This window comes from Amborella trichopoda, chromosome 4 (assembly GCF_054954075.1).
Source record: "Amborella trichopoda isolate Santa Cruz 75 chromosome 4, AtrichopodaSantaCruz75HAP2 v2.0, whole genome shotgun sequence".
Taxonomy (NCBI): Eukaryota; Viridiplantae; Streptophyta; class Magnoliopsida; order Amborellales; family Amborellaceae; genus Amborella; species Amborella trichopoda.
Window position 1 is genome coordinate 49,924,855 of NC_142339.1, and position 22,956 is coordinate 49,947,810.

The window sequence follows — 22,956 nt, forward strand, 5'->3', positions numbered from 1 at the left end:
TAAACTTAAAAAACGGTTAAAATCAAGGAGTGAAAATCTTGAAAATAGAATTTGTCCAAAAAAAAAAATCTTGAAAATGTATATAGTTTCTGGAGATCATTAGCACTTAAAAAAGTAGTTAAAAGCTTAAAAGCTAAAAAGATAAATTTTTGAAAAAAAGCTTTGAAGCACTAGATTTTATTCAGGGACCACAACTTTACATCCATCTTAAAGATGGATGTTAATACCTCATTGTTGCCAATGTAGAAATGAGTCCCTTGACTCATAAACTAATCTTCAAAAGATAAATAGTACCAGGGGAATATTCAAGGGAGGTTTGTGTAAAACCAATCCGGGGGAACCGGTTAACTTTCACTAAATTAAGGAATTGTATACTATAAGACTATTTATCTTTATTATAAAGAGGTCACAAGTACTTCTAGCCATTCAATGTTAAATTGGATGGCTTGAATTATGTTATGAAGTTCGAGAAATTTTTTTTTTAACTTTGAGTCTAGTCAATAATATTCTTGCAACCACCTGATTTGAAATCGGACAAATAGGAGTGATTGTGACCTTTTGATACTAAAAGTAAATGAACTCTATTATGATTTCATGAAATTTAGTTCGTCCAAAAAAGTGTATGATATTGGCAACCTTTGTGATATGTCCAAACATATCTATTTTCCCCCAAAATTCTGAAATTTGAAGTTCTGAAAATAACGTAAATATAATGAATCAATAAAGACTTGAAATTTTAAATAAATAGTCCACAAAATATTTGGCAATATGGATCATTTTTCAGGTTTAAAATCTTATTCTTTTCATTAATCATTATTATTGAGGTGGAAATTATCATGTTAAAGGTTAGAGTGACAACCATATTTTCCAAGCCTTTGTTACTTTATAAAACCTCAACCCTCCAAAATATTAATTGGGTTTTGTTATGGTACTCGTATATATGGAGTATTTCTTTAATATACTCAATATTTTTAGACATATGATATCATTACATCACAATGTAATAATTTTTTGGTCTAGAGATATTTTAAGTAATTAATCAAGAGTAAATAAGATTTCTTGAAAGAAAGAAAATAATTTATCTATTATAGTAAAGAATAACATCATTCACATAAAATGTGACATCACCAACATAGAATATTCATTTATTGTTTTTTTTTTAATCACTAATAGAATGTTATTAGTTCCCTATATAAATATTTATCTTCCTCTCTTAATAATGAAAAATATTATTGCTCAAAAAAATTTATATTACAAAACAAGGATAACGAGTGCCCAATAAATATTGCATACACTAAAAAAATATTCCATATGTTGGAGTACCATAACAAAACCCTAATTATAAAAAGTGAGAGTGTTATGGGCCCCGATCCAAATTTTGTTCTGAACGACATTTTGTGGGGACCAAGGTGATTTTGAGCTACACAACATGGAACTATTTTGAAAAATCCACGATTTAAATTAGGTGGCCTGGCAATGGGCTGTGTGGCCCAACCCTAAAAAAACTAGGGCCTAGATCACAAGATGTGGGGCCTGGGCTTGGGCCACAACATTAGGCCCGGGCTGAAGCTAGGGCCCTTTCAGCCTATTCTAAACTCAGGCTTGCAGTGACAAGGGCCGGGCCATGGCCAAGGCTGGCCCGACTCAGGTCCCAATGTTGCCGACCCTAAAACGAAGGACACGTTGAACTCTCTTAGGTGAAAGCAAACACTATGCTTAGAATTGCGACGATCTTAGAGGCAAAAAACCACATGGTAAGGGTCATCCAAAGTTCCAAATAAACACAACTACATGCAACTGTGATTGAGATCATGCCCAGGCTAGATCCACCCTCCGAGTATATATTTAGAAATTTATTTATGATGCGGGTTGTATGGAGCCTAGGTTCTAAACAATCAAATTAGAGCCTACATTCAAATAGTATCGAGAAATGTAGTTTCAATACTAAAATATATTTTTATTTTTATTTATCAACTTTAGGCCCAATTTGGATGTCAAAGAAAAGCATATTCGCATTGAAAAAAATGCAATTTTTTCTCCTCAATTGAGAACATTACCGTTTTATTTTATTATGTTGGTAGACTGTTTGGATGTCTATTAAAAGAAGAAACTTTTATTTGTCTGATATGTTGTTTGGATGCGTTGCAATAAATTCTAAATTCGTATTTTTTTTTTATTTTTCTTATTACATAAAAAAGTTTTGACCAACCTTGATTTTAAACTATGTTCTTTCATACGTTTAATAAATTCCATAGGCATAGAGAGGAGAATGAACAACTATATTTTTAAATGAGTTTCACACCATTTCCACAACCCATGAACAATACCCCAAGTAATTAATATTATAATTCAAAGTATTGGAAATTTTGCCACAAAAGAGAATACTAGAAAACATGACTACAACCAATTATATTTATGTGCCATATTATGATCAACGGTGAACACAATTGTCATCCCAAAGTGCTATAGCAATACGATCTCGCAGTTCATCGCTATCATTTTTATCAGCTTGAGGGTTTACATTGTTATATTCAATATTTGTTCCTTCAACTGATCCACATGCAATTTCCCTATCATACTTCTCATAGAGCCAATCATCACCACATGTTATAGTTCGGATATGATTATGTAAAGTGCAAGCAGCAACGACTATCTTAACTTGTGTTTCATAAGGATATGTTGATGCCACTTTGAAGAGAGGAATTCTTTTCTTTGGACCGCTTCCCAGCAAAATCTAATTTTATTAATTGTTCAACCATGAATTCATCGTTATTTGTAGTCCAATTTGCCTTGGTTGGATCTTGAGAGGTAAGGGGGTTGCACTGATATCTATATGCTGAATGACACACATATATTATGGATCAAATATTTCCATAGCATAACATTCTGTTATTAACATCATTCCCTAAATCAATAACATATAATGCAGCAACATCCAGATTTCTTGCATACCAAACTGATTTCTGTAATTTCATATTTTTGTGATTTTTCTTTAGATTTTTATGGGAATCTCCTGTGAAAACTACTCTATTAAAAGCAACCCAAGAAAGATCAAGCCTTGTTACTTTGGTCAGAAAACTTATGCTACATATCATTTGATTCTAGATAACAATAAAAAATGTCATGTGAATGAAAGTCTATCAATACTGTGATCAAGACCCTATGAATCTTATGTATTTTGTAGACGTCACTGAGCTTCCAAAGTGTGGAAGAGGAGTCTTTGGCAGCCCCCTTTCTACAAAACAAACATGCACTTAAAGATGATACCCATAGCAAAGGAAGCATGAAAATGAATGCCATATCCCAGGCTAATATCGACAAAAGATTCCAATCGACGACGAAAACATCGAAAAGAAATGAAGCTTACTGATGCACTCAACAACAAGCAGTTAAGGAACCGAGACTTGTGTTCAACCTCCTTAATAGTATGCACAAGTTATCCTAAGTTGATGGCCATAATGTGGTCCATAAACCCTAACAAGAACAACTTTGGTGGATTCAGCCTCTTAGAACTTAGAGAACCTATCAATACAAGTTTGTAATGTCTACTTCAACAACTATGCTCTCCTATTTGGGGCTTGAACTACTCTATAAAGCAAGAGCTGGTTTTCATAATCACAGAAACCAATAGAAAACCTGGTGAATGTGAATTTCCTAAGCTAGTTTTTGTAATCATGTAAACCAATGGAAAACCTGGTGAATGTGAATTTCCTAAGCTAGTTTTTGTAATCATGTAAACCAATAGAAAACCTGGTGAATGTGAATTTTCTAAATCAAACATAGTTCTGCATCCAGAGGTACAAATACAACATGACTAAAACAGTTGTGATTTAAGCTCCTACATATATTGATTCTAAAACAATCTCTAATAAGAGAAACAACCCAAATTTTATCCCATGGCATCCAAATGATGGTGTTGAGAACACCCGAGAGAGAGAGAGAGAGAGAGAGAGAGAGATTTGGACAATTTATTACAGCACAATCCACTGAACCGTAAAACATGAGAAAACTGAAGATTCCATCAAGCGAAATGGCATAAATCACATAGATTAGCAAAACTCAAACCCCTCAACATGAAAAGAAAAATGAACCCACAAACCCCTTGATAATGGAGAGTACAGAATAAGCACAACAGAGCAAAGAAAAACAACAGTTACAATAAACCCAAGAAAAAACATACCCTCTAAAGAGAACTCAAATTTCCCTTACCATTCCTTTTAAACTATCACCTCTTCTCAAAGCAATCCAGCTTCATGGTTTTCTGAACAAAAAGAGCATCTCTCTCTCTATGAGGCACGACTTGAGCTCAGAACTCTCGATTTCTCTCTCTCTAAATTTTAGAAATAGTCTCTCTCTCTAAATTTTATAAACACCTTCTCGCAAAAACCCTAAAAAGAGTGGAATGGGCGTACCTGGAGTGAGGAATGGCTTCAACTCCGCTGCTTCTTCTTCAATATGATTCCTTGGTGTTCGGCTTTGGAGTTTGTTGGGTTTTTATGGCACAGATAAATGGCGAGGGATGACTTCAATTTATTTGCTCAGCTGTAAAAAAACCTTTTGAGAGAGATGAAAAAAAGAAAAAAAAATAAGATGTGATACTTTGCAATTTGGAAAGAGTTGGCCGGTCGACCCATCAATTGGTGCTTTGACCAGTCTAATCCAATATAAAAACTATATTTGGTAAAAAAAATTAGTCAAAACTATTGTTTGGCTGACTGGACAAACAAAGATGACCGCCTTTTATTTTAATATATTATATATTTTAAACTATTACATATTTTGTAATACATTTAAAATTTGGTCAAACTGGTTCAACCAATAGTAAGATCGGTCTTGACTGGATCAATGTTATCAAATTCGCTCCGCTTCAACTGAAAACTTCGGATTTTAGGCATAAACTGAAGAGCAGCAAACCTGGTGCGACCGCTTCGGTCATATTCGGGTCTGCTTTGGGTTTCCTTCATGTCTGTTTTGGCCAGCAAAGAAATAACTATATAATAATAATAATTATTATTATTATTATTTTATATATTTTATGTATTAATAGCTAATTTATTTATACTGAAAAAAAAGTATGAAGCCTTCTCTTAAATCTATCAAAACACCGAAATGTTTCATTTTTCTCACCATACCAAAAAAAACTCATAAAAGAATCTAACAACATTGGACTGGACCACATCCTTCACCGATTCAGTAGGCGGTGTGATGTTAATAATATTGATTGGAAACAATAAACTACAAAGTCGCATGGCATGGACCGGTTTTGTGCTTCTCACATTCCCGTTGGTTTACTCCACTCAATATGTGCTTCTTACGTTACTTCTAATGGGTTTTCTCTATTCGTAACAAGATTTCGTACTCAGGAGCATTTATTCCAAACTATTTTGGGGATGTATCCTCTTCACAATTTAGCTACCAACTTCAAAAAATAAAAATAAATAAATAAATTATTTGTGTGCCCCCAAAAATCCTGAGACAAGTAAAATTTAGGTGTTCAAAGATACAAAAACCATTTTTCAACATCAAAAAAAAAAAAATCGAAGCATGTTGTATGCGCTCTTGTATAAGATGTTTCATCATCATCATCAAAGTCTTTTTCAACTATTTGATATCGTAAACATCTTGTTCATATCTGTTAGTATTTTTTGTTTGAAAAATGCTTAAGTGTATTTCAAAACAACAACTTCGAAAATGCTTAAGTGTATTTAAAAAATGCAAGTGCGTAGGCGCAAGGCAGCTTGATAGCATACTTTGTACTTTGCACACTCGCATCAGCACATCCAACGGTCATCTAGTCGTCCATGAGTGTGAGACATCCAACGATCATCTAGCCGTTGACGAGTATGGGACATCCAACGGTCATCTAGCCCGTTGATGAGATGAGGGCTTGTAGCAGCATCCATCAAGTGCATGTAACTCATGTAACTTGTAGTTGTTGGGGTGCATGTAACTCATGTAACTTGTAGTTGTTAAGTGATGCATGTAACCACCACAACACTAATGTAACTAGTAATTATTGAGTGATGCGTGTAACTACTACAACAAACCAATTTTTGAGCCTATCTCAATAAACTATTCTTTGCAATTCCAGCAAGCAAACCAGTGAGTTAACTCACTCTCTACTCAATTTTATTTCTTTATCTCTCTAAACTATCAAGACTTAGATGTCTATTGTGTAGGTTCCAAGTCCGAGTGCATAGAGCTTAAGAATATTGAAAAAAACCTCTATGTTTTCCTATATCCCGAGGACGAATTGCCTTTCTTATGCACATCAAATAATTTATCGAAGGGGGGGGGAGGGGGGGAAATATCACATTGAGATAGCGCTCATGCATACCCGAAAACGAAAAGAGTTTGAGATCCTATTTTTGCAAATTGTATCATTTTCTTCCCCCATTTCAACCAACCAAACTCCAACAATATCAAAATCATTTTTTCAATGTTTGGTGCTCAAAACCTTTTATTTTATATATAAATATCTAATTTATTTATACTAAATAAAAAAAATCTGATGAATTGGTTGAAGCACCAAATTACTCCATTTTTATCACTAATCCGAAGAAGACACCGAAACAAATCTGACAATTTTGCCCACAATAATTAAAGTATTTGGCATTTTATTAGTATAATTCTTTGACATCATGTTGATCCTTTTGTCTTGTGTGAAAACTACCATAAATTTTGTAAAATCCAAAACAGAAAGAAGAAAAATTGGACCGTTTCTTAGAAAGACTACCGTTGCCCGGAATTGAACTTGGGCATCTCGACTGAGAGCCAAGTATCTAAACACACCAGACCACAACGGATTAGGGCTAATTGTGTCATTTGCTTCGAAAATATATCGCGAAAGCAGGGGGATTCCAAACTCTTTAGTCAATCTTCTCCATCTTTTTGTTGATCTTTTACAACGACAATAATCATGGATTTGAAAAAAATAATGATGGATTCCATGCCTTGAACATTGTATTTCTTCTAGCAGATTGATTGTACCATCTATTTCAAAGTGTTCACCTACTAGACTTCAGTATCATAACCAGAAGCAGAAAATGGATATTTGAATAATCTATCGTTATTTAAAAATTAAAGTTTGATACTATCTTCATATTTATTTTTTTGGGTTTTAACTCTGCATGGCTGATTCCAATACGTCATGCAATTTCGATTAAGAGATTTCTGTTATCGAAAGTGATTTTCAAATGAGGATTTGAGATAAAGCTTTATTTTGTTTTCATAAAACCTAGGGCATATAAATTTTGCCCTTTATTTATTTCCTCTATCCAGGTCCTTAAGTAGGGGTGGCAACGGGTCGTAAATGATTGGACCTCGACCCAGACCCAAATCGTATTCGGGTCTAGGTATCGGACCCAGACCCAATCCGTCGAGTCCAAAAGTTTCACTTATACCCGTACCCATCCGGTCCTAACTCGAATCGGGTTTATTGCCACCCTCACTATGGGCTTCCTTTCTCTCTTTTTTTTTGCCTTTTTTTTACTATCCATAACATATTATCAGCAACAAGGCCACAACTACCCGCCATTAGATTTCAAGTTGTTGATTAATCGTTTAATAGCTAAAGATGATGATGAGTTCTTATTGTATATGATATTTATTACATGTGAATGAATAGGGCTTGAAGTATTTTATCTTCTAGAGTTTACGGGTACGGGTACGGGTCGGACCCAGACCCGGACCCAAATAGTGTATAGGTCTAAGTTTTGGACCTGGACCCGACCCATCGAGTCCAAATATAGACCCATATCCGAAACCGTGTCAGATATACCCGACGGGTCTCGGGTCCGGGTTAGGGTCCATTGGCACCCTTATCCCTAGGCTGTGGGTTTGCTACCATACCCAAATTCGGGGTACTAGATCCACACGTGGAAGGTTGGTAAGTGAACAAAGAGTATGTTCCCGCGGGTTTTGGTTGTCAAATGTGATCGCGAGAAGTTGAGAGATCGGTTACCAACTATAACGTGAGTGAAATGAAAATTCTAATTTTGTATTTTTCTTTGCTCTGTCATTTTTTGTCCCTGCTTTTTCTCTATTTTCAAGTTTAATTTAATTTTGTCACGAGAAGAGAAAAAGTGTTAAATTCTAAAAGTTTTTTCCTCTTCTTTCTAGACGTGAGATTAATGAATTACGTTTTCTTTTTTATCGTTATAGTATGCTTTTGATTTACATGTACGATCGTCTATCATTAGATTCAGCAATGATATGGTTTTTTTATTTTGATTATTACATGAAGTTCGAAAGTATTTCAAATAGCGCTAAGCGGCATCTAGGCTGAGCGTCCAAGCCACCGAAACATTGGCGAGCGCTCATAACGGCGGAAAAAAAAAATTAATAAGTTTTCTTTCTTAAAAAAAAACCTATTTTACCATATTAAAACCCACAATTTTATCACTTTTAGTATTAAAAAATAACTAAAAAATAGTCCCAACCGCATTTTCCCCACTGAAAATGCTCTCAACCGCATTTCCCCCTCCGCCCCTGAGCGATGCGCGAGCCTAGGCGCCCCTGAGTAGTGCGCGAGCCTAGGCGATCCCTCCTCCCCTGAGCGGTGTGTGAGCCTAGGCGCCCCTGAGTAGTGTGCGAGCCTAGGCGATCGACTAGCTGGTTCACGCGGACCCCCAGGATATCCGCTTAGGCTCTCGGTGGTCCACTTTTTAAAACTATACATTTCGATTTTAGTTTCTATCCTTTTTCCCAGGATATCCGCTTAGGCTCTCGTGGTCCACTTTTTAAAACTATACATTTCTTTTTTAGTTTCGTGTCCTTTTCCTTTATGTATCGCTCCTCTTTTAATGTCTGTTTTTTCCACCCATTCTGAATTTCAATTTTCTTTTGCAAGTTTCGATCTTATTTTATTATTTTTCATGTTTTCATTTCATTTATGTTTTTTTTTTTCACTTTCTCTTTATTTTTAGTTACCACTTATTTTGTATTTGGATTTTTTTTCTTTTTTGATGTTTCGCGTGAGGAACGGTGACTTCTATTGCCTTTTATCTGTCTAAGCAGAATGCATCTGTTTAATGTTTGAGAATATTTTAAATTTTCCCCTGTTTTATAAGTTATTCTCATCCTTGTCTCCTTTGGATTTTTTTTTTTTTTCTCTTTTTGCTTCTGGGGTATTGATTGATTCTGCTTGATTTTATTATTTTAGTCTCCTCATTTCTATATGATTCATAGTAGGTATTATCTAAAGTTCACAGCGTGAATACTTGTGGCATATTTGTGATTAAAAAAAATGGAGCTTTTTTCTGACTGATGTAGTTTTCATTTGTCATTTTTAGGTTTATATTTAGGTTACACAATGCCGGTTTATTTATTTATTTTTTCTATTGGTGGGCTAAAAAAATCCTCTCTTTTGCAGGTTGTGTATTGGAAGTTAGAAATTATTGTTAAGAGTATTTTAGGATTACTGTAGGTAAACTCTTATATCTTGTTTTTCCATGGTAAAATAACATCTCGCCTCGAAATAACATCTAAATTCGCGGTTTCAAAGCGATATTGTCTTTACTGTTTTTCTTGGTAATGAAATTAATCTTTGGAAGTGTGGGGTAAAATTAAGTTATTTTTACTTTTATGTTCTCCTTGAGTGTGTGTTACAATTGTCAGATGTTTAGTAGTGCTTTTGTTAGTCCTGTTTAGAAGTCCAGAGGCATTATAACTTGAGAAAAAATGATTTGTAAATCTTGCATTTGAATAGGAAGTTTGATTCTCCCACTTTTTTGGTTTTGATAATTCTTCGCAGCTTTTCGTGGGCTTTACCTATTCAAAATTAGTTTCTTTACATCATAATGTAGTTACAAGGCTTGCACTTAAATCCTTGTAGGTTTCACTTTTGTTGCAGGGTTTATTCCCGAAGCCGGTATAGCTTTGATTATCTAATTAAGCAGCTGATTCCTTTTCCTCATTATGGTTTTTCTATCATTTGAACATAGCATGGGAATTTCTTATGTCTTATGTTTGATTATGCTTTTTGTTTCAGCTATTCCCTTTCATCTTATGCTGTTAGCCTCACCTTGATTCAAATATTTTATATTATGAAATGGAAAAAAGTAACTACAAGAAGCAAAGGACTAATGGCAAAGTAAAAGGGAGAAAAAGCAAATTAAAATAGAAAGAGAAAAGGAAAGAAAAAAAAATGACAAGATTTGCTTCTGCTAGCTTGCATAGATGGGAATATTGCTTTCCATGAAATTATCCAGTAACCAAGTGAGTGTGATTGGAAGATTCAGGTTTAACCATGCCTAGTAGCTTTTGGGTGCTAGCATTGAAGACTTGTTGGGAAATTGTGGCATGGTTACACCTTGTTTCTATGAACATAACAACTCATCACATTTCTCATCCTTTTTTTTTTTATATCTGTTGCATCCTTTATTTCCGGTGATAATACTTGTTGGTGGAGTTTAAGCATGTTTAGGTTTACCTTTCATTTTTGTTCCATCAAGGTCTTGAACTTCTGAGTCTGCGTGTTGTTCATCATCTCTCTTGGGACTTCACTTTGCACTTTCAATCCCATGTATTAAAGCTCTCCGTGTCACAGAATTTGAGGAGATGGTTTTGCATGTTTGGTGTTACTCTGGATGAGTGTTCTATTGCTTCTTACAAGGCCTGGGGAATTCCTTTGGGCTTTTTCTTATTGACATACACTTTCACTATCTTCCTTAAGATCCTTGCTTTTGTTGGTGAATTTGTACAAGTGATTCTATATTAGATAATGTTGGAGATTGATGACGTGGAGTATGATATCTTATATACAGTTGGGACTAGTGGTGTTGGAGCAAACAAGGTTAGCTGGGGTTTTGGTTAATTGGGATTCTCTGTATGCAAGTCCAAAAGCCATCCCAAAAGGGTGAACACCCTACGTTGGGTTGCTGGAGTGCATTCTAGTTTCCTAGTATGACACATTATTTAATCAGCCTCCTCCTGGTCTTGATATGGTGACACCATTGTGATCTGATTTTCATGTTGGATTGCCGCTTTGGATTCAATCAGGGGACAAGGTGGAATTCAAATGTTGCTAGCTGCAGGGCAGGAGGCACAACAGGTAGTTGCCTGTTCCAGAAATGGTAAATTTTTGTTCCATTAGTTTCCTTTGGGTGTATTAGTTTATATGAAGGGATAGAATTCAAATCGTCAAAATTCCTTATAAAAATTGGGTCTCAGATTATTGGACCAAAAGGTATGAAGCGTGTTAGGAAATGTTCTATTCATTTTTGTTTAGCTTTGTAAAAATATCAAAACAATGCTTAGGAACCTGCATAGATTATTAGGTTCTATGGAAACTTAGAATCTTAAAAATACCTGGAAATATATATATATATATATATATATTATCTCGTTTCTCATATGGCAACTGAGAATATTTTAGTAGGTATTGTGTGTGTGCAAACATGTGCTTGCTCGTGTATGTGTGTTGCACTTGATTATTCGATATTTCTCTCTTCATCAAAAGCTAAATTTAAGAAGTAAGCCGTTGTAATCCCTGTATATTTTGCAGCGAAAATGGCAAGGCTTAAGCACGCAAAAGATGAAGCAGAGCATGAAGCAACTGCATATCGTACTAATTTGGAAGCTGCTGAGTATCAGAAAAACATTTCAGAGGTACGTTAGTCGTTAGAAGTCATATTCATAGTTTTTCCTATTGAACTAGTTTCTATGATGCTTTGATACTTCATCTATTAATGTAATTTTTCGCCATTCCTTTCATTTTACTTCTTAGAATTTAGGAAAGAATGTTCTAAAATGAAATCATGAAGATAAGTCTACTCAAATAGTAAAGAAAATATTATCTGAAACCGTTTACAAAATCTAATGTTACTGGATTTTGATTTCTCCTTTTTATTTTTCAAAAGTACTGGCTTTTGACATTATGGATGTTGGGTTCTCTCTTTTACCATTTTACACTTAATTAAAAAGTCTATAAGTAATTGTAGTTATGTACCCGATATCTAAATTTTGTACAAGCTTTAAAGAGACTTCCTGAATTTTTGCTGAGATCTTTAGAGTAATCTTTTTCCGTTCCTTTTTGTCCAACTTATGAGACAGTCTATCAAGCTATAAAATAATAATTTCTAGAAATAATCATGTTTCTATATGGAATAGAGTAGTTGCAGTTATGGGTCGAACGTTAATCGATTGGAAGAGGAAACTGAAGTGAAGCTCTAAAGAGCGAGACTTCAAGGGCTTCCCCTGAGGTGGTTAGCATGACTATGAAGCACGTCATGACTGTCAAAACTTGAAAGGTTAGTCGATCTAATTTATTTATTTCTTTAAAGTATGATGCTTTATGGAATGTGAACTGTGTTATTCTCTTAGTTGTTTGTGGGATTCTTTCAGGTGTCTTTGTGCACATGAATATGTAGCTGCCGACCAGTATGGTCTGGAGTGCGTTGGTTTCTAACTCATTTTTCAGATTATTAACTAGGAGAGGGTTATTTCTGTAGATAATTGAATAAATGAAGAGGTCTCTTCAATGGATACTTGTACATCAGACTCTTTTTGTTTGATTTTTTAAAACTATTTGGATGTGTTAAGTGTCCCCTATCACGGAATATACCACACAACCTAGTTTTGGGGTTTCTTTTGCGCACATTTGTACCTAGTTTTGGGGTTTCTTATGCTCACATTTTTGCATGCGCCTGTGCAGGGTGTGTGTGTATGTGTGTGTGTGTGTCTGTGAGAGAGAGAGAGGGGGGGGGGGGGGTTAAATATTTTTTATGGAAAAGTGTAACTCTATGATCTTGATGATTATGGGAGAATAATAGTCTTGGGTTTATCACTGTCCATTGAGATGATGGATGGTGATGGAGGCAAATGTGTCCCATTCTCTCTCCACCATGGATCAAATTCAAGGGACGGTGATGAACGAAAAGTCTCGAGTGCGATGGCAAGGTTACTTCCTTGACTGTGTTCTGGTTTAATGGAAGTTGACTGTTTGGGTTATTGTCGGGGTTTAGTAGGAACAGAGCAAAGTTGAAAAGGAACAGTCTGACCATGTTCCTTTCATTGACAATTTCAATTTGTATGTATCTGTGTAGTTACCAAACAGGAGAAGAAGTTTATGCTAGCATTTTAGTATCAATCTGTATAGTTGCGGCAGAACCTTCTGATGTCCACAAAATTTGGCAGATTTTGATAAAATGACTGGTGCACCCCAACTTGAAATGGGATGGTCGGGGTCTTGGTTCGTGTTCGATTCTTTTGGACCTTTTAAGTCTAGTTCTGGGTCAGTCCTGCCCCCCTGGACTTGACTCACCCATTCACAACCCTGGTCATACTCAATTTTAATGTGAATTTCTAATGAAATAAATACAAATGCTGCATCAGGCTGGCAATTGGCCCAGTGGCCTGGATTGGTCCAGACTGCTTACCCGACCCTAAAAGAGTAGGTCATAGACTACAAACTGTGTATTGAGGGCCGAACTAGGGCCAATACCAGGCAGGCCCATCCCATCCCATCCCATCCCTCTTTTATTTTTTCTTCATTTGTTTTTGGGCTGGCCCTAATAGGGCCAGGGGCTAGGCTTGCACTGGCCCTATGGGAATGAGGGTTGGGCTATTGACAAGGGCGGATGGCCTAGGCCTGGCCCTTCCCTTTGCCATCTGCATTTAGTTTGCCCACGAAACATTGGCCAAATTTTTGCTAAGCGTCAGAACTAAATTAATATGAAAATTATTATACTAAATTCATTATCACACATAATAAATTGAATCCATGTCTTTCTTAACACAATACTTTACCCTTTCAATTATAGATTCAACAGTTTACTGGCGAAATATAGTTTGCTCCAGCCCTCTCTCCATCTACGTCTATCTACACCTAGACAACAACTAAGCAGAAACAATGTGTGAATGGTCAGGTGTAATGTACATCGCCGGTGCACAGCATTTGGCATGGACTATGTAAAGATTATTGTATAACAGTAGCATGCACTAGTGTTTCAAAACTCATATCGGTGGGGTGCATTGTTCATCCACATATTTGTGTCAAATCGTTAGATCGACCAATCCAGAAGGTCTGATCAGTGATCGAGAAGAATGGTAAGAAATAAATGAAAAAAAAAAAATTGAGCTTATAAAGTCCGGATTTAGGGTATGTTTGATGAAACAGAATTTTAAGATTTAGATGTTTGAAAATTTGAATAAAGGTCCTGCATGCTTTTTATTTATTTGGATTAAATGTTATCATGATATGCATCTTTTGTGCATGTTTGACTGTCTACATAGTACAGAACTTAAAAAGAAATGAAAGTTTAACTAATTGGTTGACAAAATCAAAATTTATTGATTTTTCATCAAACAATAATGATGTAATATTGAAAATACAAACCTCTTGATCGGAAAAAATGCTTGAAAAAACCACCCATTTGGATCAGAATTAGAGGAGAACGTTTTAGTTGGAGTTTACAAAGATGATGAGGAGGGTGGAATGGAGGACCCTCTTTCTATTGTTCTAGAGAAGGATGGCATCTTGTATACCTTGAAAAGAGCTTCTATGATGGTGGTACACTCCTTTTCATCTCCATCCAACGACTTGTTTAGCCTGGGAAACGGGGCCAAAAGGGCTTGGAATCTATCGTATGAACCGGTGGTTAAAAAGATGGAGGATATTATTGCGTATTCGTGCTTGCTTCATCTAATGATGTTTGGAAAGCAATGCAAAATCCTATACATTGGGTGCGAGGTAAGCTTTTAACCATTAGTGTCTGGAGTCCATTGGTTCTTTGATCTTTAATTTGAAAATATTTTTGTTGGATTAGATTATTTGGTATTCTTTTGCATGCTTGGAATTTTGATGTCTTTATAAAATTGGTAACTTGTGTGGTGAATTTGCTACCATGGATTGGACAGGTATCAATAGTGGTGATATGTCTTTTGTTCGGATGAGAATTAAGAGAAACTCACTTTCACCTATGCTTAGTGTTATTAGAATTTCTGTTCAAGGGGAGGATTTCTTAATTCGAGTCCAGGTTGAAGGAGAGAGAAAGGCTTCGATTCTTATTGAAAAAACATGCTCAAAGGTACATGATACTATTGTGAGGGAAGAGACGGAAGCTGAGTGGCAGACTATTGTTAGAAAAAGACGGAATATTGAGAAAGGAAAAACATTGCTCGTGAAGGAATTGTAAGAAATTTGCAGAGAGCCATGGCGCCCAAAAGGAGTTACGACAGCACACATACAGTCGTAACGGTTTTTTGTATGGGAGGGAACCTATTCAATCACTTTTTAATTTCAAAAAGATTTAAGTCCCAAAAAAAAAGCAACCTATTAAGGATGGAGGTTTTTTGAATTTGAAAAAGGTTGACCATTCTAGGAGGGAGGTGGGATCCACTAGTAAAAATAGGAAGGGAGATTTGGGAAATATCCCCATGCAGGTTATTGACAATATTGCATTAAATGGGGATGACTTGGGGAGAGAGAACAGTCAGCTGAATGGAGACGCCAAGATCTGCGTGGGAGATTTGATGGTTCTCATTAATAAAGCAATCCTAGAGAGAGAAAAGTTTCCATTGGTCAAGACAGGTGGTTGGGGTTTATCCTTTGGAAAGAAAATAGGAGAGGTGGAGGTCGGTTACAAAATTTAGAAAGAAGATATGTTATTCGGAAGAAATATTTGGGATTCTGATATTCATGTTTACCTTACACAAGGCCATTGCTTTGGCTCTTACGGCTGCCTGGTGGAGAGCAATGGATCACAGATTCTTGCCTTTTCGCAAGGCAGCTTGTCGTCAAGCGATAAGGTTGCCAAGGATTCTAGCAGAGGAGTTGGGGCTGCCGATAGTGGTGCTTGATGAAGGGTTTGGAGCTTATGTGGGCCCTATTCAGATGCTTCTAGCTGAGCCATTCATAGTTTCCTGTGGGTGGTGGGCAGAAAATCAAATGAGGAAGTTACACACCCACTACTTTTGCCCTCTGAAGGAGAGATGGGTGGGCAAGATTTTCTTGGTGGTCCTTTAGTTCCAAAGGTGGGGGAGGTTCATGTGGGGGGAGGATATGGAGCTCAGATAGATAATGTTGGGGTCATGAATGGAAAGGCTCTATTGGGTGACGGGTTGGGTTTGATCAAGCCATTTTTTATGGTGCTCTTGTTAATATTGTTGCGGGGGATGAGGGTTTGTTCGTTGTTGGTTTTGATCAAAGGGAGGAGGGTGAAATTGTGGAAGGTGTCGAGGATGATATTATTGCAATAGGGTTGTGGTTGGGGATGACGAAGAGTTGGATCTTGATGATCCAAGTCGAAATGTTGTGGATCAACAAGAGGAAATTGCGGTCATGTTCCATGATATAGGTATGGGCTTAGATGTACCTATTGCTAAGGTGTTGGGAAGTGATTAAAGATTGGGTGAAGGCTGAGAAGAAGAGCAAAAAGAAGAATATGGGTGTGGTGCTTGATAAGTCTGCATCTGGAGAGAGGAGCGATGATAATGGTGTAGGCCGGGTGCCGGCTACTTTGACAAGATTTTCAGTCAGGTTGGTGGGGAGACGTAAACCACATCCAAAGAAGAGCGTGGTTGCGGAGGATATATGAGGCAAGGAGGCAGTTCATGTGGTTGATTCCAGTTCTTCCTCTTCAAGCTCTAATGATGGTCCTGGTTTTGCCAGGAATGGCTCCTGCTCCCAATTTACTGAAAGTGCGCGGTTGGAATGTTTGAGGCCTTGGTGGGGCGAGGAGGAAGTGTGAAGTTATGCTTCTAGTTAAGTCCTTAAAGCCTGATGTTTCGTTGTTATAGGAAACTAAATTACCAAGACAACAATTAATTTAGTTAGGGATATCTTGGCATTGTTATAGGAAACTAAATTACCAAGACAACAATTAATTTAGTTAGGGATATCTTGGCAGTAGGGCTGGTAGCTTTTGTTGGTTGTGATTCAATAGGAGCATCTGACAATTTGTGGTCCTTATGGGACCCAACTTGCTTTAAATTAATAAACTCGGTTTTGTCTAATAGAATATGTGTAGTGATTTTGGAGAGGATTGTAGATAGTTTCGTATGGATGTGTTGCAATGTTTATGGCCCTAATGCAAATGAAATGAAAGAAGAGTTTCTTACTGCTTTATTGAATTTGATTACATATGTGAACTTGCCAACTTGTATTGCTGATGATTTTAACATGATTCGGTGGCCTGTGGAAATCTCATCTGTTACTTCTCTTACTCCATCCATGATGCTCTTTAATCATTTCATTATGAGGCATCAATTAATTGATTTGCTAATAAATGGTGTGCATTATACTTGGTCAAATAATAGCGTCGATAATCTTATTCAAAGTGAGATTGATCGATTTTTAATTTCAAATAAATGGGAGCAACATTTTCCATTAGTGTGAGTCATGGCTTTTAATAAACTTTCGGATCATGTTCCACTAGCTTTACATACAGTTAACAACCAATTTGGCCCTAGACCATTTTGGTTTGATCTTGTGTGGCTAGAAGAAAAAGATGTTGTGGATATCATTAAGAGTACTTGGCAAAACTCGATTGTATTGGGAGGGGTTGGTTTCATGGTGCATAAGAAGTTAACATAAGCTTATCCAATGGAAAAAAGAAACCAAGTTTCAAATAAATCAGAGAATTCAGCAAGATTTGCTTGACTTGGAGGCTTTAGATGCTCAGGTTCAGGATGGGGGGACTTTCACATAATCGCTTCATGAGGAGAAGGTCAATCTTTTTAGCTCTCTTCATGGTAAATTGAGAGCATAAGAAATACATTGGAGTGCAAGATCAAGGGTGAAGTGGTTAAGAGATGGAGACTTAAATACAAAAATTTTCCATGCAATTGCAAATTCAAGGAGGAGGTAGAATGATTTATCAAGAGTATGCTTTGAGGGGTTTTTAGAAGGGGATAGAGTGGCGTGGGAAACGACATTTGTCAACCATTTTCAGTTGTTGTTTACAAAGAATATGTCCTTTCTTCCTACTCTTCACGGTTTGAATTTTCAAAGGTTATCTATGGATGAGGCGAATTCTTCAGAAGGGTGGGCATCAGAAGAGGAGGATAAATTTGTCATGTTTGCACTGCATGGGGATAAGGCTCCAAGACCGGATCGATTCCCATTAAGATTCTTTCAAACTTTTTGGGCGGAGATGAAATGTGATCTATTGATGATGATCAATGAGTTATTAGATAAAGGTGTGTTGAGCAAATCGATTCACTCAACTTATGTGGCACTTGTCCCCAAAAGTGGTTCGATCTCTAGTATATCGGATATTCGCCCAATAAGTCTTTTAACGAGCATGTATAAGATTATTGCAAAGGTATTAGCTGAAAAATTGAAGAGAGTGTTAAATAAGGTTATTATGTGACCCTAATATGCTTACATCCATGGATCAGTGTATGAAAAAGCACTAGGCGGGTCCTAGGCGGCCTGGGGGTTCCAGGTCGCCTAGCGCCTAGCAGGGGGCCCAGAACCTAGGCAGCTGCCCAATTGAAAAAAAGTAAAAAACATACTAAATTACCAAAATACCATATTTGAAGTTGACAAAAAAAAAAAAAAAAGATGTCGAGAAGAGAATTTTGATAATCCATATTGTTAAAACAGTAAATTGTAAAGCGATACAAGTATAGGATATAAAAGTCAACACACAACAGAAAAGAAATATACAGAAATTTAGAAAATATACAGTCTAACAAAATTCAACACTCATGACTCAACACAATAGTTAACAGACTCAATACTCAACACTCAGCACGAAGAGGCAAGAGTCTTCAATCGTCGTCATCATCAGAGGGAATATCAATAGGGCAAGCCTCATCATATGCATCAAAGTCTAGGCCATCATCATCAGAGTCATCTTCCTCTTCAATATAACTTTCGTCCTCCTCAGTTTCTTTTGAATCTGCCTTTTCCTCCTCATCTTCTTCTACTTTCTTCTTACTAGTATGTGCAGTTTGTGCAGATGGGATCCTATGACTCTTGGCTGCCTACCATTTTCTTTGTGCTTCTCTGAACTTAAATATTGTATAATTTCTTCCTTGGTAGCCTCATGAACATTTTTACACGGGGCAACATCCCCCTTAATACTTGCAAGGTGTTTTTTAAACCGGTAAATGCCCACATTAGTATCATTACATTTAATATGATTTTTATCACTTGAATTCGGGTTATAACCATACTTCCAACCCCGATCACCACTCCGACTAGAACCTGAAGAAGATACTTCCATAGAACAAGGCTTTCATCATTTTTGTGTTCTTCAAAATTCAAAAAATATCTAATCTTATCCCGAACTGCTTCAGGAACTTTTGTACAATAACCAACAGTACCTTCAACACCAACAAGGTGTTTTTTGAATCGGCTAATATCCTCGTTAGTATCTTTTTCACAAAAATTATACCTCATACAATTTTTATCATTTGGTTTTGGGTTGTACCCATACTTCCAATTAAATGTAATTTTTTTATCCAATTAAATGTAGTTTTTTGGAGGTTTCTTTTTCTCTAAAAGGTGTTCTTGTAGGTTTAGGTTTCAAATGAACCTAAAAACCATCATTCTAAACTTTTATATCTTGAAAAAAAAAAAGTACTTTTCTGCCTCTAGGCGGGGTGCAGGCCCCTGGGCGACCACCTAGGCGGGTTTCGTACCTCCTAGGGACAACCACCCAGTTTGGCCACCTAGGCCTGGGCGATGTGCCCAAACCTTCTGGATCACCTAGGCGTTGGGCGGTCCATTTTTTTGAACAATGCTAGGGATGGATAATCACATATGGGGTTCTTATTGCGTAGGAATGTATCTATTCGAGGACCCTCTCTAATGAGCCTGGGGTGTTACTCAAACTAGATTTGGAAAAGGTGTATGATTAGGTGGATTAGGATGTGTTAATCGCTGTCATGAACTGTATGGGTTTTGGGGAGAATTGGTGCAGTTGGATAAAGGGATGTTTAACAAGCTTGCACTTTTCAATTTTGGTTTAAAGAAGTCCTCAAGGTTTTTTTTGGGCTACGAGAGGGTTGAGACAAGGAGATCATTTGTCTCCTTTCCTGTTTACAATTATGGGGGAAGCTTTCAGCAAGAGTATTGGTAACATGGTGAACATGAGTAGATTTAAAGGATTTCAAGTTTCTCTTAATTTCACATATTCAGTATGCTGACGATACGTTGCTTTTTAGTGATACTTGTGAGGAACAGATTCTTCTATGCTGTGAAGTAGGACTTGGACTCAAGGTAAATTTTGCTAAAACCTCAATTATTGGTGTGGCCTGTGATGATGTGTTGCTAGAATGGCTAGACAATATCTTTGGGGTGTAAAGTGGAGGTGTTTCCTATGAAATACATGGGATTACCTATTTCAGATAGAAGACTCCCAAGATCAATATGGGATCCTGTGGTAGAACGGATGCACTCTAAATTGGATTTGTGGAAATAAAAAAATTTGTCTCCTAATGGTATATTGACCCTGATTAAATCTTCTCTTTCTAACCTGTCGATTTTTCAAATGTCTCCTTTAATGATGTCTTCTTCGATCTTAAAGAGTATTGAGCAGCTAATGAGGAATTTTTTGTTGGGGTCATGAGAATTTGAGAATAGATACCATCTGGTGAGCTGTGATAGAGTTTGCATACATGTTTCTGAAGGAGGGTTAGGGGGGTGAAGCTTAAAGCTGGCAAACTATGCCTTATTGGCTAAGTGGTGGTGGGGATCGACGGATGGGGAAGATGCTTTATGGAAGAAAAGAGAAATATGGAGAAGATAGGAATTGTGAAGTGGCAAGGGGTCCAGGACAAGTCGGGACAAGCCGTGGATCTGGAAAGGAGTTATACAAAATAGATATTTCATGGTATAATGTTCTAGATGGGAGGTGGGAAATGGTTTAAAGGTTCTTTTGTGGCGTGGGAAATAGATTGGGGAGATGCCTATGAAGTTTGCCTTTCATCTAATTTTCAATGCATCTTCTAACCCCATGGCTAAAGTAAGTGAGATGTTTTGTAGGGAGAGAGGAAGTTGGTACATCATATGTGTCTACAATAGGGTCTGCCAGCGTTTTAAAAAACACCGAGTCGAACCGGACTCGCCCGGTTCGACTCGGAAATCGTGAAAGGGGACCGGATCGCCTAAAAAATCGGAAATCGTCCGGTTCTAGAGAGAACCGGACGATTCTGTACAGTGAATCGCTGATCCACTGTACGGAATCGGCGAGTCCTTACGGAATTTTTATTTTTATTTTTTTTTTATTTTTTTTATTTTTTTTTTTTTTTTATTTTTTTTTTTGTAATCCATGATAGATTTTTTTGTAATACTTGATCGATTTTTTTGTAATCCATGATCGAATTGTTTTTGTTTTTTTGTAATCCATGATTGAATTTTTTGGTTTTTTGTAACCCATAATAGAATTTTTTGTAATCCATGATCGAAATGTTTGTTTTCTTTTCTTGTAATCCATGATCGATTTTTTTGTTTTTTTTTTTTTTTTTGTAACCCATGATAGAATTTTTTGTAATCTATGATCGAATGTTTTGTAATACATGATCGAAATGTTTGTTTTTTTTTTGTAATCCATGATCGAAATGTTTGTTTTTTTTTTTGTAATCCATGATTGAATTTTTTGTTTTTTGCTTTTTTTGTAACCCATGATAGAGTTTTTTGTAATCCATGATTGAATTTTTTGTAATCCATGATCGAACTGTTTTTTTCTTTTTTTGTAATCCACGATTGAATTTTTTGTTTTTTTTTTTGTGTTTTTTTTTGTAATCCATGATCTAATTTTATGTAATCCATGATCGAATTTTATGTAATCCATGATCGAATTTTATGTAATCCATGATTGAATTTTTTGAAAATTTGTGATTTTTTTTTTTTAATCCATGATCGAATTTTTTTTTGTAATCCATGATAGAATTTTTTGAAAATTTGTGATTTTTTTTTTAATCCATGATCGGTTTTTTTTTAAATTTGTTTTTTTTTTTTTTTTAATCCATATTATTCAAAGAGAAAATGAGAGAGATGATGATTCTGAGGCCACCCTATCCCAGCCATATTATTCACATATCGAGTCCCAACAGCAACAGTGTAGGGATGAGCACGAAATACTGTAAATTAAATGCTGAATGGCGGTTCATGCAGGGAAAGAACATATCAATATTCGCATATTCATTCAAAAACATGAAAATTCTTAACGGAGTACCCTCATTTTTTATTGAATTCCTAAAAATCAATATTTATAATGAATTTTCATAATTTTTTCGAATTTTTTTTAAGCTTTATTTTGACCGATTCACTCGATTCCCGATCCGGATCGCCGATTCGCCGATCCAGATCGGTTTTTTGGAAGCTCGATCCGGGTCACCGATCCGTTTTTTAAACCATTGGGGTCAGCGATGCTTTTATTACGCAAATGTCCGAGTTGCTACGATTGCTGGATGAGATTAAATTACATCAAGATTTTCATGATGAGTTGGTGTGGGAAACTGAAAGTGATGGTGTGATTTCTATGAAGTCGGCATACAAATTGTTGTTTCATGATAGGATTAGGTAGAATAGGGACTCTTTGCGTCAAATCTGGTCATGGAAGGTTCCACAAAAGGTTAGAGTATTTTTGTGGATATTTTTACAAGATACGTGCTTGACAATGGATAAGTTATTTCGAAGAGGGAAAATTATCACAAATGTATGTATGCTTTGCAAGGAAATTGATGAAAATGGTGATAATTTATTTTTGCATTTGTGCTTTTATGCATGATATTTGGCTTTGGTTTCTTAATCACTTGGCAATAACTGTTATGTTACCGCAAAACCATACAAAAATTATTGAGTTTTTGTCTTGTGTTGGTCTGCCAAAGGTTGGAAATTTGAATTTTCTGATAGGAAGGGCAACGGTTCTTTGGGAGGTTTGGTTGGATAGAAATAGGAGGGTTTTTGAGGGGATAGTTATGGAATGCGATATGGTTAAGAGGAAAATATCGTATACAATTTGGAGTTGGTTCTCTGTGACAAAGGAAGGTTTTAGGGTC

General features: G+C 36.3%; 1 long non-coding RNA gene and 1 pseudogene across 1 annotated transcript; one reads left to right on the forward strand and one right to left on the reverse strand.

Annotated features, from left to right (window-relative positions):
• Positions 1-2,345: 2,345 nt before the first annotated feature.
• On the reverse strand, positions 2,346-4,598 carry LOC110006812 (uncharacterized). Its single transcript, XR_002280095.2, has 2 exons — positions 4,413-4,598; positions 2,346-4,261 (listed from the first exon to the last, which is right to left on the reverse strand). It is a non-coding gene; the product is annotated as an uncharacterized LOC110006812 (long non-coding RNA).
• A 6,125-nt stretch (positions 4,599-10,723) lies between these two features.
• On the forward strand, positions 10,724-12,248 carry LOC105420266 (V-type proton ATPase subunit G-like; annotated as a pseudogene).
• Positions 12,249-22,956: the final 10,708 nt, after the last annotated feature.